This window comes from Bos indicus, chromosome 15 (assembly GCF_029378745.1).
Source record: "Bos indicus isolate NIAB-ARS_2022 breed Sahiwal x Tharparkar chromosome 15, NIAB-ARS_B.indTharparkar_mat_pri_1.0, whole genome shotgun sequence".
NCBI classification, from domain to species: Eukaryota; Metazoa; Chordata; class Mammalia; order Artiodactyla; family Bovidae; genus Bos; species Bos indicus.
In genome coordinates, this window is record NC_091774.1 from 67,284,314 (window position 1) to 67,301,680 (window position 17,367).

A 17,367-nucleotide genomic window follows, 5' to 3' on the forward strand; every position below is an offset into this window, starting at 1 on the left:
TCTTTGCAACGTCATAGACTGGAGCCCACCAGGCTCCTCTATTCATGACAGCTCCCAGGCAAGAATGCTGGAGTGGGTTGCATTTCTTTTTCCAGGGGATCTTCCAAACCCAAGCATCAAACCCTTGTCTCCTGTATTGGTAGGCGGATTCTTTACCACTAAGCCTCCTGAGATGATGCCACAGACTCAAGGTGGGCTGGTGGTGAGACTGAGACCTCTAGTGAAGGCTCATTCCACATGGATTTCGTGAATACCTCGTGCGGATCCACAGGGAGGCTCCATAAATGTTAGTGCTACAATCATTATTAGCTGCCAGGTTCCGTATATCAAGACCAGCCTGGAAATTCAAAGCCGAAAACCAGTGGGGCCGATAGGAGGGGGGAAAGCCCCATGAGAACAAAGGGGAGTTTTGTTTTGTTTTGGTCACAACACACGGTTCCTAGAGAAGGCTAGGATTCAGCAGAGCCATTTAAATCCCAGACCAGCTTTGGGCAGCTCCAGGCCTGCGCTTGGCCTACCGCAGTAGCACCAGCAAGACACAGGAGGCACTCCTCCCGGATCAGTTGTCTGCAGAATGAGAAGAATGTTAATTAATCCTGTTATCTGAGCTGCATGCTTTCTGGCTTAATTCCTCTGATGAAACCACACTAAATGGAGAACTCTCAGAATGCCAAAGCAACCCTTCTAATGGGATTCTTGATGTGCAGTGAGCCCTGGAGTGGGTGAGGGTGGGGGGATAAACTTTTTGACCCTAGGAACCTGGAGATCAGCACTGACTCTCTACTCTGGGTATTCTGACTGAAGACCTTTACCATCCAGGCTTCTTGTCCCATTCAATACAGCCACATTTCAGAAAAGAATGGGAAAATAGAAATTCATTTAAAAAAAAACTTAATCTGTTTGACCTTTTATACAAATAAAACAGCCAATTTTATGTTTATTTCACAAAAATGGGCTTATCAGCAAAAATGGGTTTATTTAGAAATGGCAGAGAATTGAAATTTGAGACAAGCATGCTCTAGCAAAAACTATAGGCACGTTCTGAGAAGCAAAAGAGAAGACCCTTATTTCATAGAGGAAAAGGAGAAGCTGGGACAGCCTGTTGTAAATAAAGAGTCCATTGGAGGAAAGTGGGAGTGCAAAGTGTGGTGACTTTTCATTGGCTGAGTTGCAACAATCTCTCATTGGCTAGGCTGTTGCCAGGCAAGGAGAAAATCCTCCTTCCTCCTGCGGGGGTTCCAAAGTAGTAACCTTCCACTTGGAGATGAAAGGCAGGTCTCTTCCTGTTTGGGATCTGCAGAGAGAAAGAAGTAGGAAGGCAAGAGAGCTTCTGGCGTCCTGATTCTATTTTAAATGAGGTTTCCTCTTTCCACTTTTATAGTTCAAAATCTGTAAGGGAGTACATGGAACCAACGCAAAGTTCAGAATATGGAGCTACTTAGAGTTTTTGCATCAGACTTACTAATCACATAATTTGGTGTGCTTACATGTTTCAGAGCCTTTTTTGCTTTATAGGTGTTATTTGTGTGATTTACTCTAAAACACTGCAACATAGGTCCTGTGATATTTATATATACTTATTTGAAGTGACAGGCTTCCCAGGTGGCTCAGTGGTAAAGAATCTGCCTGCCAATGCAGGAGACATAGGAGACATGGGTTCCATCCCTAGAGTAGGAAAGATCCCCTGGAGTAGGAAATGGCACCCCACTCCAGTAATCTTTTCTGGAAAATTCCATGGACAGAGGATCCTGGCAGGCTACAGTTCAGGGGATGGTAAAGAGTCAGACATGACTGAGTGACAGAGGATGCACACACATTTTAAGTGACACCCTAGGGCAGCAACCATTCTAATCAGGCATCTGCTCTCCATGGGTGGTCAGCTAGGGTTATGTCAGAAAATTATCACTCCAGAAGAGGCCATTTAAAGTACTTTGGCTCCCTTTACCTCTGAGAGACACCAAAATGAGCAAACTAAGTGTCAAAAATAGACTTTCATTGGTGAAATTAGTAGGATGTTGATAAGTGTAATGGATGTTAGAAAGGAGCTCTCAACTTCTATCATTGAGTGGTTTTCAAGATTCATAGATTGGCAAGAGTGTTTTATTATTACTATTCCTACCCTTGTGTGAAAAATATGTAAGACTTCAAGTCTTTACCCCTAAATGCATGTGTGTGCACTCAGTCATGTACGACTCTTATGATCCCCACCCTCCATGAACGGTAGCCCTCCAGGCTCCTCTGTCCATGGGATTCTCCAGGAAAGAATACTGGAGTGGGTTGCCATTTCCTCCTCCAGGGGATCTTCTTGACCCAGCAATCGAACCCGCATCTCTTAGTTCTCCTGCACTGACAGGCCGATTGTTTACCACTGAGCCACTGGGAAGGCCCCTTTTACCCCTAAGTGGCTGTCTATCTATTTGAAGATTTTCTTCATTGAGACTGACTGTAAGGGTTTTACAATCCTATCTCTGAAATATTGTTTCAACTGCCTTGGTGATCCTTTTGATGCAAGACGGTAGTTGGTCTGAGCACCTAAAAAGACAGCTATGCTGCTGCTAAGTCGCTTCAGTCATGTCCAACTCTGTGCGACCCCATAGATGGCAGCCCACCAGGCTCCCCCATCCCTGGGATTCTCCAGGCAAGAACACTGGAGTGGGTTGCCATTTCCTCCTCCAATGCATGAAAGTGAAAAGCGAAAGTGAAGTCGCTCAGTCGTGTCCGACTGTTCGAGACCCCATGGACTGCAGCCCACCAGGCTCCTCCGTCCATGGGATTTTCCAGGCAAGAGTATTGGAGTGGGGTGCCGTTGCCTTCTCCTAAAAAAAGACAGCTATAAGGGACTTCAACTACACATGCAGCACAATTTATAGGAACTGCATCATTCCTGCTCACTGATAGAAGTTTGCAAATGCTGATAGTGTAAGGAAGAGGAAAAAGAAGCCTTCCTCTATCCTTTTAGGGTTAGTACCTAGGATCTGTGAATTAAACTGACCAAAAGATGAACAGGAAAGAAAAGTTATTTTGTATGCACATGGAGGGCCTTAGAGAAAAGAGGTGAAAACTCCTCAAAGAGGCTAGACCTTCGAGCTTATATACTATTTTAATAAAGGGTGATGTATTGTGGAGAAGTGGCCAGACAGGCAAGACAAAGGGAAAGCAGTTTGGGCTTCTAGTGATGGTAAGTTTGGGGAAGGTAAATACATGAGAGAAACTAATGGAAGATAAGGATTGTTTAATAAGGTTTGTTCTGCAGACTCAGGTCTCACAATAATTCTGATATGTAGATACTATTATATGCCCCACTTACTGTTGAATAAACAAGTCTGGAGAGATTGAGTCACTCCAAGGACACAGTCAGGATATAAATCTAGACTATTTGATTCTAAAGTCCATGTTCCTTACACCATGCAGAAATAAGTTTTATGATTTTTTTCTTGATTTTATAATATCACACACTCATAGGAAGACTGGGAAACATATGAATGTATTAAATAGCCTAATTCCACTACTCAGAGAAAGCTGGATTAAGCTTTGACATATTACTTCCAGATTTCTTTTTTAATGCAAATTTAGTTGTGATTGTACATTGCTTATCATCCTGTGTCCTGTTTTACTTGACATGTTATGAACATTTCTTCATATTATTAAAAATTCTCCATTAACATCATTTTGAGGCGAACATAATATTTCACCCTATGGCTGTGTTATACCATCTGTTATTAGACATTTAACCTTGTTCTGTACTTTACTACCATCAATAACAAGACGGCCATCCCCGAAGGTAATCTCTTGCTTACATTTCTCTGTTTCTTCAGGGCAGGTTCCTGGAAAGGAAATATCTGGATCAAAGGGCAAGAACATTTAATGGACCTTATGAGGTACTAAAATAGACACCCATGTACCCTGCCTTTGTAAATAACAAAGACCAGCATTACTTTGTAGGACTCCTATTAAAAATCAAGAGAAAGTAAAATGGTGAGGATTTTGAGCAAGAATCAACTGACCAAGTACTCAGGTTTACTTGGTGCTTCTTTTCTAACCAGGAGGGGGCAGCACGAATACCAACGGAAATCCTTCTTGACCATTTGAATTTGACTTTTTTTTTTTTAGCATTTTTTCTTTTTTGGCCAAACTTCCTTTGTAAAAATTTAGCAACTACAATGTCATCATATTTACAAGCAGAGGCCAGAGAGGAAAATCTAGTTTACTTGAAAGATTTACAGCTTTCAGGAAGATTCCGGAAGACCCATCCAGATGGCAAAAGGCTAGAGAGAAAAGTCTTTCCAGTGTGGGTTTGCACCCGAGGCTAGGAAAGCAGGTCAGGGTAATAGCAACAGCAGGAAAAAATGGTGTTGGTCCGTGGCATTGATGACGGCCTTCTGTGCCCAGCGAGAGCTTTCTGAGGGCTAGGAAGTGGGTTTATCTTTCCAAACAGGATAGCTGGAGGAGAAGGAGGCACGTGACATCCAGCCTGAGGGAGACCTCGCACAAGGTCAGTGATGGGAGGAAGGGAAGCATTAATGAATCACAGAAAAATATGCTGTGTCAAATCCATGCCAAGGGCTGGGTGGACCTCAGGAAGGAACGTGATTGCAGTGTACCTGGAGCCGGGTTGCTGACCTGAGGACCGTGTGCCTTGGATAACATCTTCAGGAAGTTTGTGCATACCCTGAATTTGTGCAGAATCTGCCTGGTGGCTCAGATGGTAAAGAATCTGCTTGCAATGCAAGAGACCCAGGTTCAATCCCTGAGTTGGGAAGATCCCCTGGAGAAGGGAATGGCAGCCTGCTCCCGTATTCTTGCCTGGAGAATTCTGTGGACAGAGGAGCCTGGTGGACTACAGTTCGTGGGATCATAAAGAGCTAGACATGACTAAGCGACTAACACAGAAAAATAAGCACGTTTTTCTAGGGGGGAAAATCTATAGCTTTCAGGAGTATATGACCCCCAGAAAATCAGAAACAAGTAATCTGTGTACACTCCCTACATCTCTAGGATCAAAGGTACTCTCTCTTCAGAGCTGAACTCCTTCTGCCCTATTTCAAAGGCACCTCCTTCCCCACAGTTGGCAGAAAACCCTGTCTGGATGGAACAACAGGGTCTCCAGCCTATCTCCTGGGTGATGGAGGGCTTAGCAGGAGGTGTGGGTGGCTCAGGTGGCAGAGACTGAGTGTTCAGGGGAAAGCTCTTTGGCACAGCAGAAAGCTGGGACGCATCCAGGTGAATCTATCAAGGCAAAATTTCCACTTGGAGATGTACTCTCTTTTCTAAAAGTTTAATTCCTCCCGTGGGAGTCTGGCAACACCCAAGGCTGACTAGAACTGCTGCTTGAAGAGGCTTATTGGCACAGCGGGAGCTTCATGTTTGAGCCCTATGAATCTCTTTATTATTATCCCATTTCTTCTGGGAAATCTTAAAAATAATTTATTTTTTTTCTTTTAATTTTTTATTGACGTATAGTTGATTTGCAATGTTAATTATTGCTGTATGTGCTTAGTCCCTAAGTCATGTCCAACTCTGCGACCCCATGGACTGTAGCCCACCAGGCTCCTCTGTCCGCGGGGATTCTCCAGGCAAGAGTACTAGAGTGGGTTGCCATGCCCTCCTCCAGGGGATCTTCCCAATCCAGGGATTGAACTCAGGTCTCCTGTATTGCAGGCAGATTCTTTACCAGCTGAGCTACCTGGGATACCCCGTTGCTGTATAGCAGAGTGATTGGATTATACACACACACACACACACACACACACACACACATATATATTCTTTCTTTTATATTATTTTTCATTATGGTTTATCATATAATATTGAATATAGTTCTCTGTACTACACAGTAGGACCTTGTTGTTTATCCATTCTATATGTAATCAGTTACATCTGCTAATCCCAACCTGCCACTCCATTCCCCCCGTCAGCCCCCACACCCTTACCAATCACAGATCAGATCAGATCAGATCAGTCTCTCAGTCGTGTCCGACTCTTTGCGACCCCATCAATCGCAGCACGCCAGGCCTCCCTGTCCATCACCAACTCCTGGAGTTCACTCAGACTCACGTCCATCGAGTCAGTGATGCCATCCAGCCATCTCATCCTCTGTCGTCCCCTTCTCCCCCTGCCCCCAATCCCTCCCAGCATCAGAGTCTTTTCCAGTGAGTCAACTCTTCGCATGAGGTGGCCAAAGTACTGGAGTTTCAGCTTCAGCACCATTCCTTCCAAAGAAATCCCAGGGCTGATCTCCTTCAGAATGGGCTGGTTGGATCTCCTTGCAGTCCAAGGGACTCTCAAGAGTCTTCTCCAGCACCACAGTTCAAAAGCATCAATTCTTAGGCGCTCAGCTTTCTTCACAGTCCAACTCTCGCATCCATACATTTTTCCATTACATGGACACAATTAATTAAATCTCTGGTCATTGGTGATTAACTCAATCCCCAGATCTCGCCTCCCCTCCCTGGAGGTAGGGGGATTTGTGGGGGTCCCTCTAATCACATGGCTGGTTCCTCTGGCAACCAATCCCCATCCTGAAATGACCTAGGGAACGACCAAGGGTCACCTTATTAGCATTGACTCAGCTTTGGTTGACAGGGGTGTATAATGAATAACAAGACTCCTCTCACCCCTATTACATGGGAAACTACTAGGGTTTTAGGAAGCTTTTGTCAGGAACCAGAGAGAAAGAAGAAATACAATATTTCTTGTTGTTGTGTTAGTAGCTCAGTCGTGTCAGACTCTTTGTGACTCCATGGACTATAGGCCACCAGGCTCCTCTGTCCATGGCATTCTCCAGGCAAGAATACTGGAGTGGGTAGCCATTCCTTTCTCCAGGGGATCTTCTCAACCCAGGGACTGAACCCAGGTCTCCCGCATTGTAAGCAGATTCTTTACTGTCTGAGCCACGAGGGAGGTCCATATGTTTATTATATCATGGTGTCACAAATACTGAAGTCATAGAATAAGTTACAATTCATCCATATTATGAAACATTAAATAGCTTTAAAAAGAATGTTAGATCCTCTGGTGTGACCTAAGAGGTGGCCATGATACTTTGTGACAATATGGATTGGGATGTCATATATAGGGCAGACCTGGCTTCGATCCCCCTTGAATAGTGTGTATATATTTTATAAAGATAGGTCCAAGCTGTTATTGTTGGGTACCTTGGGCAGAAAAAAGGTAGCAAGGAGGTTATTCACTTTTCTTTATTCATTTCTGTTTTGTGTGATTTGAGATGGAACACGTGCATTGCATTTTTTGTCATTTCTTTTTTGAACTCCCCAAATGACATAACTATTGGGAATTCTCAGCTGTGTGGGAGTGCCTTCTGTACAGTGAGACATTTGTGACTTTATTGAAGGAAGTTTTAGTTAGCCACAAGTTGCAGAGAAATCAGTAATTGGTAAACCAACCAACAAACAAAACCAAAAACCAGAAAAAAAAAGTAACTCAGTTTGAGACAATGATAATGAAAGCACTACCAAATCAGGTCCAGCTGGCTGCTCACTGCTCAAAACTCAATGAAGAGAGAGAGAGGGAAATGTTGGCAGAAAGGAAAGTTGCTTTTAATCAAAATGCCAGCAATGTGGGGAGACCGTGGGCTCAGTGTCCCCCTAAAACCATCTCCAATGATTCTGCTTGGTCATGAAAGTTTTTAAAGGGAAAAAAAGGAAACAATCTCAGTTAATCATTGAGTTGGAGCTCAGATCCAACTACTGTGTGCAGGCTTGTTGATCTCTTGTGATTTTTTTCTTTAAAAGGTTTCTTGTTCACAGAATTTGTTCACAAGATTACTGAAGGGGGAGCAGGGGAAGATATCTGGTCACCTATTAATTACCTATTGTGTGATCAAAAGGTCTGAAAAGGGTGCTAGGACTGGAGGTGAGTAGGGTATGGGGGTGTGCAGATTAAAGTTAGTGACAAGACCAAAGGGTGCCTCCTGCTGAGAGCTCTTTCCTGCAAAAGCTGCTTACAGAAGCATGATTTTATGATAGAGGGTCAGTCTCACTCTTCTTTGTACCAGTCATGTCAGGGCTCTCTTTCTAGCCTGGGGTGCTGGGATGTTAGACGCACATGAGCAAACTAGGCGATCGCGGAGGACAGAGGCTGGGAAGGTGAAGGTCAAGGGAGTTCCTGTGAGAGGAGTAGAGTCTGCTGAGCCAGAAGCAGAGAGAGCAGGCGTCGGGGTGGATGTGGAGAGGAGACCCATCCGCTCACGGAGCCTCAGAGTCTGTGCCTGAACCACGGCGACCCATCACCTCCTGTTAAGCAGGGAACAGTCCAGCCACTGAGGGTACTGGATAGGATCAGACTAAGGAATCCTTACATGGCTCCTGTCTAAAATAGTCTAGAACAAGCTGGTCTCAGCAGAACTTCCATGGGCCTGAACTCAGGGCCTGAACTCTGGGGTGGACAGACCTGGGGTAGCAGCTAGCCCAGCAACTGTGGCCCAAGTTTCTGAACCTCTGGAAGCCTTCATTTTTCCTCTGTAAGAGAGAGAAAATTAATTATAATACTACCCCATATTTCATAGACTGATTATGAGAACCAAATGAGCCAACACACATTTAGTGCTTTCTGTGACTCCTGGCACAAATGAATAAGCGCTTGGTAGATATTAATAGTTTGCTGTCATGACAGTCATCACTGGGGTTGTTACACAACTGCCAGATGACTCTTTTGGTTTACTCTTGACTGTGTTAATTTTTGGTTAACTTTTCACCTCGTAATCTTTGACAACATCAGACTGGTCTTGGCTTGCTTGTATTCTTTCTCTAGAGCTGTTTTCTCACCTATAAAAGCCTTCTTGGCACCTGCTGTCCCCATCTACTCAGGCAGATGAGGTATGAAAGACCCTTTTACCCTGGGAGTGTAAAAGGCAGGATGCAAATGAAAGGTGACATGATACCCAAATCTTGCTCCTCCTTCAACCAGTTAAAGTCCTGCTTCTTCTGACCACACAGTAGCTCCCTTTTCAAGACTTCTAGGCATTTTGGTGTGGGCTGGTAGTTGAATGGATGTGCCACAACCAAAAGTGAGATCTTGGAGATCAGGAACTTTGTCTCATGTATTTTCAAGCGAATAACTATAAAAAAGAGATGAGTTGAAAACTAATCATTGATGCTAAATTCAAGGAGATTGCTGTGTGTCAGATATGGTGCTAGATGCCCTCACACAGAATTTAAATGTAATATCACAGCACCGCTCTGAGGTATGTATCTGTGTTCCCACCCTACTGATGAAAAATGAAGTTCAGGAAAGTGATTAAGTAGCTGGAGGAATGAAGTACCACCCATGTATCCATATATGAAGAGGCTGACTCTTTCCTATTTTGTTAGGGCTCAGTATCAGCAGGCTCAGAGTAAATATGTAGTATTATTTAGTACCCCTCTCTGATGAATTCAGATTTAAGAAAGTGTTATTTCTAGAAGCAACAAGGTTAAAATAGACAGCAAGACAAATTACGGACTGTACCCCGCCCTTTCTGTTTAGCCAAAGAACCCAGCGCTCACGTGGAGCTGTACCCGGGGCGGTGGGGGAGGGGAAGCGGGAGGCCCTGCAGGGCCCGGGTTTCCTGCGGGGGAAAATCCAAGCGCTGAGTGTCCCGACTTCCTTCTGGTCGATTGTTCAGGGGAAGGAAGGCAAGGGGCCTTCTGTTCTTTCTCCGGAATCCCGTGATGCCCACACTCTTCGGCAAGGGGCCCCTATCCCCTCACCCAAACCCCCACACCCTCCTGGGAGCTCTCCAGCTCCTGCTCCTGAGGCAGGGAGGGGTGAGGAGGGAACTCCTGGTGGGAGTTGGGGTGTCTGTGTGTGTGTGTGTGTGTGTGTGTGTGTTGCGGGGGTGAGGGGAGGGTTACAACTTCCTTTGTTTTCTGGTGGATGGCAAATTTAGCGTATCACTTTTTAAAAGCCTATCATTTTTTTAACTCGACCTAAGACACCTTGGGGTGGTCCAGATCCATCTCTTTCATTTAATAACCAGAGAAAGGATTGTGAGACCTACCCTCCCCTACAGGTTGCCTAGTCATTCAGTCCTGTTGGACTCTTTGCCATCCCATGGACTGTAGCCCACCAAGCTCCTGGGTCCATGGGATTCTCCAGGCAAGAACACTGGAGTGGGTTGCCGTTCCTTTCTCCAGCCTTCCCTACAGAGGAGTCAGCAAAGGAGACAGCCCAGCGGCATCTCTGGCTTTGACCTCCTGCCACCTGCTTTTCCTCCATCGCCTTTAGCCCATCCTCACTGCTGCTGGGGGTTTCAGCTCTGCACCGCTGAGCTCCCAGGCTAAAGAGAATAGATTTTGTTCTGTCTCAGTTTAACTTCCCAGATTTTTTCTGAGCTAACAGAATTCCATCACAGATCAAACGCGTGTATCTGCAATACAGTCATTTAAAAGAACAGATCTTCAAGTCAAACTGCCTTGGTTCAAATCCCAGCTGTGCCCCCTGCCAGCTGTGGAATCTGAAGTAAATCACTTAACTTCTCTGCCTCAGCATCCTCATCTATAAAATAGTGATCATAAACAATACTAATGGGGTTGTTGTGAAGACTCCGTGACTGAATACTTGTAAGGTGCTTAGAACCATGCCTGATACATGGTGTGTGCCTGCTAAGTCCCTTCAGTCACGTCTGACTCTTTATGGCCCTATGGACCGTAGCCTGCCAGGCTCCTCTGTCCATGGGATTCTCCAGGGAAGAGTACTGGAGTGGGTTGCCATGCCCTCCTCCAGGGAATCTTCTCAACCCAGGGAGTGGAACCTGCGTCTTTTACATCGCCTGCATTGGGAGCAGTTCTTTACCACTAGCACCACCTGGGAAGCCCCTGGCACATGGTAACCAGCAGATAATCAGTTATTAAATAACTACCTCAGTATCCAGGTCATCTCTGTTGTTGATCTGGTTAGTTTCTATGTTGCTGGGTCCCCTGGTCGCCCTTATCCTGATAAACTGCTTTCATTTTCTTCTGTTATATAATTCCTGAGCCTTTCCAATAGTTCTGTGGCTCAGATTTCAAGGGAAAAATGGAGAATTATTATTACTTTATTTTGGAGGACACTTTTAGCTCCCTTTATTTCCGCCTCTTCATTACAGTCTGAATTGGATAACTTTTTATACCTACAGACTCATCACCATGTTTTTCTAAACAAAGATGAGTCCACTCCTCACTCCCCTGCCATTACAGCAGTGGACAATGCCCATAAATGTGCTCATCGTGTGCAAGCAGCCGTGGGACTTCCCAGGTGGCACTAGTGGTAAAGAACCTGCCTGTCAATGCAAGAGAATTAAGAGACGCTGGTTCAATCCCTGAGTTAGGAAGATCTCCTGGAGGAGGAAATGGCAACCCACTCCAGTATTCTTGCCTGGAAAACCCCATGGGCAGAGAAGCCTGGCAGGCCACAGTCACGGGGATCATAAAGAGTCGGACACGACTAAAGTGACTTAGCACAGCACAGTAGTCTTTTAATAATTTTGCCTTTTCAGAGGAGGAAAAACTTTTCCTCTACCTTCTTAGATTCTGAGTCAGGACTGTGAATTAAGCTGACAGACAGAGCAACAGGAGAAAAGCATACACATTTTGTTTGATATCAATATTTGAATGTGAAAGAAGTAGTAATCTCTGGGGGCTTAGATATCATTTTAACAAATGGTGTTAAATTGTGGAGAAGTAGTTAGACAAAGGAAAGGGGATTGGGCTTCTAGGGTGGTAAACTGTGGGAAAGTGAATAGGAAATATAGGGGAAACTAATGGAACATAAGGGTTGTTTCAGTTCAGTTCAGTCGCTCAGTTGTCTCCCACTCTTTGCGACCCCATGAACTGCAGCATGCCAGGCCTCCTTGTCCATCACCAACTCCTGGAGTCCACCCAAACCTATGTCCATTGAGTTGGTGATGCCATCCAACCATCTCATCCTTTGTCGTCCCCTTCTCCTCTTGCCCTCAATCTTTCCCAGCATCAGGGTCTTTTCAAATGAGTCAGCTCTTTACATCAGGTGGCCAAAGTATTGGAGTTTCAGTTTCAACATCAGTCCTTTCAGTGAACACCCAGGACTGATCTCCTTTAGGATGGGCTGGTTGGATTTCCTTGCAGTCCAAGGGACTCTCAAGAGTCTTCTCCAACACCACAGTTCAAAAGCATCAATTCTTCAGTGCTCAGCTTTCTTTATAGTCCAACTCTCACATTCATACATGACCACTGGAAAAACCATAGCCTTGACTAGACGGATCTTTGTTGACAAAGTAATGCCTCTGCTTTTGAATATGCTATCTAGGTTGGTCATAACTTTCCTTCCAAGGAGTAAGCGTTTTTAATTTCATTAAATTGGGTTATTTTATAAGTTTTTATAATAATTGACTGAAGTTACTTAGCAGCAGCATAATAAATTATATATATAATTTATAAAAATTAATTTATAATAAATTAAATAAGGGTTATTTGAATAATGTTTATTTGTGCAAGCCCATTTCCATCTCAACTCCCCATCTCGGGTAATAAGAATGTTCTTTTCCTCCTGGTACCAGGAGGGCACTTTCTCAGGAGAAATGTATGCCTTGTGCAGCTTTCAAAATTTGTTAAAACTAGGGGATTTAAGAACTAAAAGGGGTCCCCTTTATCCACACCCCTTTCACAGGTGAAAAGTTGAGCCCAGCCCTTTTCTGTAGCACTAAATCATGTTAGTTGTAGGTTTCAGGACCAGGAGTTACATCTGTGGATCCTCAAGCTGTTCCTTTTCCCCATTCCTTCCATTCAAATAAGAGGGTGACCCTGGATTACGGTGCTTGGCACTCGGCTAAACAGAGGGCTTATACATCCCTGCCCCACCTCAGCCTCCAGGACTCCAGCTTCAGAAAGAACAAACCCTTAGACTGGTTTCTCAGTCTCAGCACTATTGACACTTGGACCAGATAGCTTTTTATTTTGGTGACTTTCCTATGTACTGGAGGGTGTTTAATGGCATCCTTGCGACTAGGTGCCACTGGCATCCCTCCCCCAACCCCCAGTCATGAGGATTAAAAATGTTTCCGACTCTGCTAAATGTTCCTGGCATGGTGGCGCTGGGGGTACAAAATCACCCGAGTTTGAGAACCAGTGCCTTCCGTCAGTCTGTTTACAATAAGCTCCATCATTGCATGGGCCCAAACTCATAAATTGTTTAAACCTGAAGCTCTAAGATCATTCCTTGAGAATACAATGATTACTTTTTTTTTCAACACCTTTAGAAAGGTATTTTGTTCATTTATCCAGACCAGTATATATATGCCAGGAGTTATGGAAGTTTTTAGACACGCAGGGGTGAATGAGATGACTTTAAAATGTTTCCAGTCTAAGTTAGTGATGAGGTGAAAGTGAATGCTCTCCTCCAGTCCCAAGGGGAATGGGAGAAAAGAGAGAAGGCAGAAAGGACATTGGCAGTCACATATCTTTTTCTCTCTCTGGGAAAATTTGGAGAACATACTGCTGCAGAAGTCAGCATAGGAATTGAGCTGCTGAGAACGTAGGCTTTGAAGGCAGATGCACCGGTGTTTGAATCTTGGCCTAATACGACTTGGGCAAATAACCTTCTTAACCTCAGTTTCCTTATCTGTAGAATGGAGACACTAACAATATTCAGCTCATGACTGTTTTGAAGATTCAAGAAGATAATACTTCTAAAGCTCTGAGTACAGAGCCTGGGACCTGGTAAACACTCAGCAGTCCTATTGAAGCTTCTCTAATCGTCTTTCAGCTTGTTTTGTACTTAGGAAGAAAGGTAAGTTCTGGACATGACATATCTACTGCCACCAAAGACAGGAGGGGGTCACTGGGGTAGTTACTTCAGCTTCAGTCTTTTGATTATCCTTTATTTAATGGCTTGTTAGTTGCATGTTGCTTTGTTTTGAGGTGTCTTATGATTTATTACTAAATCCTTAATTTCCTGTATGCGCAAAAGCAGGGAAAGCATTGAGCATGTTGCTGAGAGATTTGCTCATAATGGAAATGAAAGTAGAGGTCATTTTTTTCAACTGAAAGTGAGAAAAAGAATTGTGCATGTGCATTTGAGGTGAAGTGAGAACGTGGGACAGTGATGCATATAAAGTGCTGAGAACTGAGCTGGGCACATAGTAAACACTCAAGAAATTTCTCCCATCTTTGTCATCATCATATCATCATCATGTCGAATGAAGAGGGCATTGTATTATATTTGGAAAATGTTGAGCTCATGTATTCTACAGTTATCAGCCTGAGGCAAGAAAAAAAGAAAACCAAAATGGAAAAAAAATCGCTACTAGGAGGCCAGAGCAGAGTGTCAACCCTAGAAGCCTCATGCAAATTTAGGAGTAGGCTAGGCTTTGGAAAATGCAAGGGCTTATACATTTCCGTTCGCAGAAAGTGGAAAGTGTTGCTTGGAGATTTCTATCACAAGCTATGGTGATCCATGAATTTAAAGCTCATTTGAATCTGTTCCTCATTAGAAAGAACCTTGGGTGAATGGGGTATGGATCCTATAGGCTGCTAAGATACTTATGGAGACCATCTGGGGATGGACTGTCAATTGCCTCTATAGATTTCCAAATTGATCTATTTTAAAGAAAAATGCCTGAGAGATGTATGAGAGCAGCAAGGAGAAATGGGAATGTCAGAGTGCCAACCAACCCTTCCGTCTGGTGGCTATGTGAACGGACATTGCAAGCTTAAACTCTTCTCAGTCTTCTTAGGTTTACAAATATTATACTAACAACAGCAACTCATGCTTATTGAGCATGTAACATGTGGCAGACAGTGTTTTAAATATATCTCATGGACTTTCACCCCAACTCTGTGAGCTGGCTACTGTTATGTTTCCAGTTTAGCTGAGATGCAAGGGATCCAGCTAGTCAGTTGTGCAAGCAAGAGATGAAGTAGGCAGTCTGGCTCCAAAGTCCTTTCAACTACTGAACTTACAAATGGCTTTTTAAGACCTGACCTACTTTTAAAGTATAAAAGCTTCATATTATCACGATGACTATCACTATTAGGGAAGCACAGTCATTGACGTCAAAGAGAATTATGACCAAGTCAAAGCCATTTGATTTAGGACAGGCACATCATTGACCCTTGAGTGGGTGGTTTCTGTAAAGCGCTGGGATGACAGCCAGACTGCAAGGGCTAAGGGAGTCAAGGGAGGTGAGAAAAGGGAGGCCCCGATAATAGATCACTTCCAGGGGTTTGGCAGTAACAACCAAGAAAGAAATAGAATTACAGCTACAAGGAGCAGCTAGCCATGGGAAGGCTTTCTTTTCCTTCTCCCCAAGGCAACGAATGCATGTTGGAGGAAAGGAAAGGGGGCTGATGGAAGAGAAGAGGATAAAGATGCTGAAAATGGAGCAAAGGTGTTTCAAATGAATGTCAGGGAAGGGATGGTGCTCAGGGCACTAGTGGAGGGTTTGATGCCCAGCTGTATTTGGAAGAAATATTTTGGACTTTACTTGTTAATGATCCTAGATGAAGTAGTGGTTAAACTTTCAGTAATCTGGACTCACACTGTCCTAAAAGCCCTGGTGTGTATGATCCATTATCTAACTATTTGGAGAATTGGGTGTATGTCCCACAGCTACTAATAAACAGCTCTGTGATCTTGGGCAAAAAAAGTCTTTTCTTAGACTTCCCTGGTGACTCTGTGGCAAAGAATCTGCCACAGAGATTATAGAAGACACAGGTTCAATCCCTGATCCCGAAGAATCCCACATGCCTCAGAGCAACTAAGCCTGCACCCCGCAACTACTGAGCCTGTGCTCGAGAGCCCGGGATCCACAATCACGGAGCCCACGAGCTGCAACTCCTGGGCCTGTGTGCCCTGGAGCCCGTGCTCCGCAACAAGAGAAGCCGCTGCACACCGCAAGTGGAAAGCAGCCCCTGCTCACCACAACTAGAGAAACGAAGCAGCCACAAAGACCCAGCACAGCCGAAAATAAATAAATAAAATTGTAAGAAAAATTCTTTACAAAAGTCACTTCTTATCTCTAAGTCTCAATTTCCCCGTCCTGTAAAGTGGTAGATTTGAATTTAAGATCCTGGATCTTTTGCACTCGCAGCAGTACTAACTTTTAATATGAGTAGAAGAAGGTCTATTTTAGGGGGAGGATTCATACCTCTGTTGTGTCATTTTTTGTCTGAGTGAGAGAGAGGTTGCAGTCCCTTTCTTCTGTGCTGGAGAGAGAGGTGATTTGACCAGCATTGTAAACTGCTCTGTATTGTATTTATAAAGGTGTATAATGTTCATTGGGCTGCCCAGGTGGCGCTAGTGGTAAAGAACCCGCCTGCCAATGCAGGAGACATAAGAGACGTGGGCTCAGTCTCTGGGTCGGTCAGATCTCCTGGAGGAGAGCGTGGCAACCCTCTCAAGTATTCTTACCTGGAGCATCTCATGGACAGAGGAGCCTGGTGGGCTATGGTCCATGGGGTTGCAAAGAGTTGGACACGACTGAAGTGACTTTGCGCGTGCACACACATAATGTTCATTGAAATTGACTTATTTGTTACCAGGATTCTAAGGCCATCCTTCTAAACACCATAAAAACTTTGCTCCTTTATTAACTATGTACTTATCTTAGCCTCAGAAATATCAAGAAATATTACCAACTTGTTGCTAGAAAATGCTGTGTCGCTGTCATTCAAATGCGTGAATCCACCCATTAGTCAGGGGTTGCTTATTGCCCCAAGAGCCTGGTTCTCAGGAAGGAGGGGCAATCGCTGTATTTATGTTGCCAACCATCAGTTGTTAACAGCATTTAATAAGTAGAATTTCCCCCCAACCATCAGAACTATAAAATTCAGCTCAGCAAAAGCATAGAGTGCCCACTATGTGTTAAGCACGAAACAGGAAAATGGGGATCACAGATATCAGCTTGGCTGATAGAAGCCCGTAACCACAATAAAAACACAAAACAGGAAACCGTGATGAATATCTGGTGCGCAGCCATTTGGAACACAAGGGGTGCAACCTTTTAGCTAGAGGGGGGTGTGTGTGTGTGTGTATGTGTATTTGTGTAAAAGGCTGGGTTATGTGGAAGGCACCCAGGGGTAAACCTACTTCTGTCTTGCTATGGATGTGTTATTGATCAAAAACACTTATGCCTGGTGATCCAGCAGCTCAAACCACACACACACACACACACACACACACACAGAAGCAGACTGCTACCTCTGTAGCGTTTTGGTATATTCATGGCCCTAAGTCAGCAATCTGATGCAAGATGCAGGCAGTATTCTGCAGTAGCAACTCTCAAAATGTGGTCCAGGGACCTTTGAAGTTGCCCTCAGGTCCTGTCACACAGGGCCCCCTGCTCAGAAGGGCTAGTGCTCCTTTTAAGGTTGCGTTGTGGCTGTCTTGAAATTCTAAATAACTTTTGACCAAGAG

The 17,367-nt window shown here is 44.3% G+C and overlaps 1 protein-coding gene across 8 annotated transcripts in view; it reads left to right on the forward strand.

Moving 5' to 3' along the window:
• The window catches only part of PRR5L (proline rich 5 like), a 156,411-nt gene that overhangs the window by 37,027 nt on the left and 102,017 nt on the right, over positions 1 to 17,367 (forward strand). For 5 of the 8 annotated variants that reach the window (XM_070804052.1, XM_070804056.1, XM_070804055.1 and 2 more), the window contains exon 2: positions 3,816 to 3,878. The exons of 2 other annotated variants lie outside the window; for them this stretch is intronic. The gene's annotated coding sequence lies outside the window, so the exon portion shown is untranslated. Of the gene's footprint in view, positions 1 to 3,815; positions 3,879 to 13,578; positions 13,741 to 17,367 lie in introns of all 8 variants that reach the window. One more of the 8 variants, XM_070804057.1, reaches the window with a different exon arrangement.